Genomic DNA, 6,010 nt, shown 5'->3' with positions numbered 1-6,010 from the left:
AATAAATAATGTCTCCTGCATATTTGTAAGTCTAGTTTTTGTAATGTGGGCAGGTGTCATTTTTGTTTTTGAAATGCAAGTGGATTAAAGGCATTAATGAACTAAGCTTTTTGCCTACACACACACACACACACACACACACACAGAGTTATGCAGTTGAAAGGAGACCTGAACATTATTCCAACAAAGGGAGCTGCAAGTGCAAAAGCCCTGAAGCTGGAAAGCTGTTGTCAGAAGAAGCTGCACAAAGGCCTGGCTGCTGCTGTGGTGCCAAACCCTGTTCCGGGCCCCCACCTGCATTGTCTCATCTAAACCTGTGACATGGCAATGTTACTGAAGAAGGAACTGCAGCACAGACAGGTGGGGCTATGCCCACACGGGGCTCACAGCAAGTGATTGGCAGGCTGCGGTGAGCCCTGGCCCCCGCACTCTTAGCTCCCGCAGGCCCTGTCCCTTCCATTCCCCATTTAGGAGTATTAAAGACTTAGAGGCAAACATCCAAGTTTTCTGGTGTTATACAGGGACCCTAACATAGGGAGACACCACTACACAATGAGAATGGCTAAAACTAGAAGGTGACAACACTAAGTGCTGACAACTGTGGCTGGTGTGAATGCAAAATGGTGCATTTTTCACGCCATCTTGGAAGACAGTTTAAACGTTTCTTATAAAGTTTAACATGGTACTTACCATGTGACCCAGCAATGCCATTCCTAGGCATTCTCCCGAGAGAAATGAAAACGTGTGTGCACACAGAAACCTCCTCACAAATGTTTATAGTGGCGTTATTTATCATCGCCAACAACCAGATACAAGCTAAACGACACTCAGTGGGCAAGTGGACAAACAAACAGTGGTCTCCCCCGCAACGGGACACTACGCAGCGGGGAAGGGACTCACTGACCCGGCAGCATGGACAGTGCTTCATGCGAAGTGGAAGATGTCGGACTCTAACGGAACTGCAGTTCCACTTATATCACATTCTGGAAAAGACAAAGGTATAGGGCCAGGGGAAAAGTCAGGGATTTCGGGAGTAGGGGGTGCCTTCAAAGGGGCACGAGGGAATTTGGGGTCTAGGCAAGGGAATTGTTCTACATCTTGGCTGTGGTGGTAACTACATGACTGTACGGATTGGTCAGAATTCATAGAGCTGTATGCAAAAGGGTTGAATTTTACTCTATATAAATCTTACCTCATTGTTTAAACATTGAAAGAAAGGGGGGGGCCCCATACTGGGAAAATGAAACCCTACTGGGTACCTTCCTCCTCCAATCTTACAGGAAACGGGATGGGAAGTGACACCCAAGCCAGACGAAGTGAGCTTCCCTCTGAAATAAGATGACAGGGAGCTGGGGCTGCTGACAGGTGGCCTCAGCTGTAACTGTTCGTGGTCTACACTCATGAGAGGAAGAGATTCGGATTATACGGCCATGTGCACCAGTACCCTTTCTCTGCATCCCTGTCACCAGGAGGTGTTATCGCCTTTTTTTTCATTTATCTTTATTGTTGAGAGTATTATAGATGTTCTCTTTTCCCCATTGTCCGTTCTTACCCCACACACCCCCACACACACCCCAGGCCTTCTGCGCACCATCGTCTGTGTCCATGGGTTATGAATATACACATATAAGTTCTTTGGTTAATCTCTCCCCCTCCACGCACCCCCACCTTCCCTCTTTTTTCCAGCAGTTGAGCACAAATATTTTAACTCTTTAAAATGACATTTTCTTTAAGAGTTAACTATAGTTCGAAGCTCATTTCTATGAGGTGTCAACGTTTGTCGCCCTTTTAAGGGACATAAAATTAGAAGCTGCCCGAACCTTTCAGCTAAGGGTTAAGATAATGTTAAGGGTGTTTGCAGGTGGAAATCCAAAAAGGACAGTCAGAATGAAACAAGTTCCACATGCTGCAAATCTTGGTAATCTTGGTAAAGGAACTCAAGGGGAGGCCCAAGCTGGTGAGCAAGTGGGAGAAGGCAAGAAACATGGTTCAAACAGGTGACATGGCGACCGGGTACAAACGGTGGCTTTGGCATTATCTAGGCAACCCCTATTTTTTGTCATTGGTGACTCTAATAATAGTCCTATTGTTACCAGTCCAAAGCCCATCAAGTTAAAAAGAAGCCCCTCTTCAACTTGCTGGGTGTAGTTGGTAACCCACATCCTTTCAGGCTAAGACAGGTCAGTTCTGGCAGGAAACTTCCAAGATGCCTGACGGTGCTGTTGGTGGGATGCCAGAGGCCAGGCACATCCCAGTGACGCCCTGGTGACTGAGACGCCAGGTGGGAAGAGGGTGGGCCTTATAACTCGATCAACTTCTTGGCCTTGAAGCAGCAATGCAGGTGGAAGACTAGTGGCTCCTCCAGTGAGACAGCATTGAAAAGATGCTGAAGTGCAGGCCCGAGTGTTTGTGACTCTTTAATATCACACAGCTTGCCCGGCCGGGTGTGGCTCAGCGGTTGAGCATCGACCTAGGAGCCAGGCGATCGGGGTTCGATTCCCGGTCAGGGCACATGCCCGGGTTGCAGGCTAGATCAATGATTCTCTCATCATTGATGTTTCTATCTCTCTCTTCTCCCTCTCTTTTAAAAAAAAAGAAAATATATCACGCAGCTCTTCTCACTGCTTCGTGTAGGCAAAATCATTAATGACAGATTCTGAGAGGTCTTCTAGGCATCATAGCTCCGCTTCTAAAGGTTTGAGATCCTCAACTCTTGCAGGCTCTTCATAATTTTTCACCTGCACCCCATGCTTCACGTCTAGGATCGCAAGGTGGTCAGGTGTCCACCCTGTTCCCTTGCTCTCAAAACACACTTTCGGCCATGTGATAATCTTCAGTGGCGAAGGCAAGTTCCTCCTTGGTTGCACCCTCCTAGTACAGAATATGGGCAGCAGAATCTGTGATCTCGAGGTGGGCGAGCAGGCCACCAGCACCCCCAGGGTGGTGGGTGACCTCAGGTACGCCCGTCACCAGCAGATCCTTGTGCATGTCCCCGCGGAGACACCTGCGGGAGTTAAAGGGCAGGTGGAAGGAGATGGCGAGGACCGAACCGAGCAGGAGCAAAAGTAGCCACGCTAACTGGCAAGGGCGACGCTGGGCTTGCGGGCCAGTCAAGCCAGACGTGGGGCAGGACACCGTCCACCGCCCAGGCCTCTACCGCGCCAGACGTATGGCCTTTATAGGTTTCTTAGCCCTGTTTGGGGGGTTTTACATATTTTACGATCACTGCTTGAAAATTTCTGTTCAATTTTTTAAAATATTAGAAATCATGGACAAGTTAAACTTGCAAAATTTCACATATTTTCTGATTTACTACAATTTCAGCTACGATAAGATGGTGATTTATGTGCTGTCACTCTCTCGTTGCTGCTGTTGCCACCCTCTTGGGTGTGAAATCACAGCTCTTTATTACTGAAATTCACACTCTCTGGGCTCCTAGGATATATTTTCATACGTTCATTTGTTCTTGGTTCTGAGATGTGCCTGTTCATATCCTTTCTCAATTTTCTATTTATGTTTTAGTCTTTTTCTTCTCAATGTGTGGAAACTCTTTATACAGGGTGTCCCCCCAAAATGTATACACAATTTGCATGATTATAAAGTCAATGTTTATGAACATACAGCTCATTTTCAAAATTTGAAAGACTCTACAGAAATGAATAATTTTTTTTTGTCAATGCCTGTTTTCAAACTGATGACCGTTCCGGTTCGGTCACTGCTGCTAACTCGAAGCAATGGAATCGCAAACATCAGGAATCATTTCGTGCGGTATTTGTGGGCTCTCAATTCATCGACTGTTGCCAGTTTTGTACCATAAACTTTATCTTTTATGTATCCCCATAAAAAAAGTCTAGTAGCACTTTAGGATAAATTTACTTTGTTCAAAGCTAGTCTGGCTTCACGCATTATTTCAAATCAGTTAAACCTGAAAAGAAGTGAAAATTGAGTTATCAGCTGTTAAAGTGTGTATACATTTTTTGGGACACCCTATATATGAAAGTATTAACCTTCTCAGACCAAAAAAATGATTTTTACTTATTGGTTTTGTTTATAATATTATTTTCTTAAAATTTTTGTTACTTTATATATTATCAGTTATTTCTGCCTTTTCATTCATGACTTCTGGGGTTCCTGTCTTAGTTTTTTGGTTTTGGGTTTTCTTTTTAAAAAGGTTTGCAACCCTTTGTTGTAAAAATAGCCTTGTAAATTCCTTCCACAATTTTTATTAGTTTTGTTTTCTTTACATTTTATCTTTAGCCCATCTGAAAATTATTTCATTTCTTTCTGCAACACAGATATATTTCACTCAACCACACCTCTATTAAAACCTAATGGCTTCCTGTGTCTCACACCCGTGTCCCTCACTAACTCAGGCCATGGCCTGGCCCCTAGGCCACAGGGTGTCCATCCCTGGCCTGGTTTTCTGGTTTTGACCTATGGTCTTAGCTTGGCCAGAGGAGTCCTGGGAAAGCACTGTTCTCTGGTGGCCACTGTGGTAATAGCAACTACAATCTGAAGAAAAAGCCATCTCTGAAAGCTGAACAGATCTGCTCATGTCTGGGCTTAAAGCTCTCTGGGAGTATACACCCAAAAGGACTGAAATCAGAGACTTGAACAGATATTTGCACACCTATGTTCATAGCAGCACTATTCACAATAGGCAAGAGGCGACAACCACCCAAGTGTCCATCAACACTTGAATGAATACAGTGTTGTCCATCCATAAGACGGAATATTATTCATTTTTTAAAAGGAAGGAAATTCCGCCCGGCTGATGTGGCTCAGTGGCTGAGCGTTGACCCATGCACCAAAAGGTCACCAGTTCATTTCCCGGTCAGGTCACATTGCCCTGGCGGCGGGCTCGACCCCCAGTAGGGGGCGTGCAGGAGGCAGCCGATCAATGACTCTCTCATCTCTCTCATCATTGATGTTTCTATCTCTCTCTCCCTCTCCCTTCCTCTCTATTTAAAAATCAATAAAAACTTTTTTATTTTTAAAGAAAGGAAATTCTGACACTGGCTACAATGTAGATGAACCTTAGGGATATTATTCTCAGTGAAGTAAAGCAGACACAAAGGACAATATTGTGTGATTTCACTCACAGTGTGAGGCCCCTAGAGTAAGATCAATAGAGACAGAAAGTAGATAGCGGGAGCCAGGGGCTGGGGGGGGATGGGGAGTTAGTGTTTAATGGGGACCGTGTCAGTTCAGGAAGATGAGAAAGTCCTGGAGATGGATGGCGGTGATAGCTGCACAACAGTGTCAATGTGCTTAATGCCACTGAGCCGTATACTTAAAATGGTTAGAATGGTAAGTCTTACCCACGTCTATTTTACCACCAAGGAAAGCAGGAAAGGATAGTTCAGGCATAGGGGCTTCCCCGGAGAGGAGATGGGGCAGCAGAGAGGACAGGTGAGGCCAGGGGTACACAAGTGAAGCCAGCGTTCAGGAGGCCAGCGGGCATCTCAGCAGTGGGCATGGAGGCTGGGGTGCAGACGGTGAGGAGCAGGGACAGAGAGTGCAGGCAGCATTCCGGAGCAACTGAACAGTAAGAGGAAAGAGCAGGACAACGAGGCATGCAGGGAGCAGCTGAGTCGGAGGAGAGGCCTGAGGGGCTAAATCCTGACAGGAGAGCCCAGAAAGGAGAGTAAGATAAGAGAGAGAAAAGGAGAGACTGAGAGAGATTTATTCCTGCGATGCAAGGTTGACACAGTATCAGCAAATCAATTAACGTGATACACCACGAAAACAAAGTGAAGAATAAAAATCATATGATCATATCAGTAGAAGCAGAAAAACCTTTTGAAAAAACCCAGCACACATTTATGATAAAAACTCTCAGCAAAGTGGGAATAGAGGGAACATATCTCAACACAATAAAGACCACAAATGTACAACCAATATCACACTCAATGGGCAAAAATGAAAAGTGTTTCCCTTAAGATCAGGAACAAGACAGGGATGTCCACTCTCACCACCCTTATTCAACATAGCACTGGAAACCCTAGCC

The 6,010-nt window shown here is 45.4% G+C and overlaps 1 pseudogene; it reads right to left on the bottom strand.

The window, feature by feature from the left end:
- Positions 1-924: 924 nt before the first annotated feature.
- Positions 925-5,479, bottom strand: LOC107540631 (transmembrane emp24 domain-containing protein 10 pseudogene; annotated as a pseudogene).
- Positions 5,480-6,010: the final 531 nt, after the last annotated feature.

Source organism: Miniopterus natalensis, chromosome 4, assembly GCF_054644295.1.
Source record: "Miniopterus natalensis isolate mMinNat1 chromosome 4, mMinNat1.hap1, whole genome shotgun sequence".
NCBI classification, from domain to species: domain Eukaryota; kingdom Metazoa; phylum Chordata; class Mammalia; order Chiroptera; family Miniopteridae; genus Miniopterus; species Miniopterus natalensis.
The sequence above is the reverse complement of the archived record's forward strand: the minus strand, read 5'-3'. Positions and strand labels throughout refer to the sequence as shown.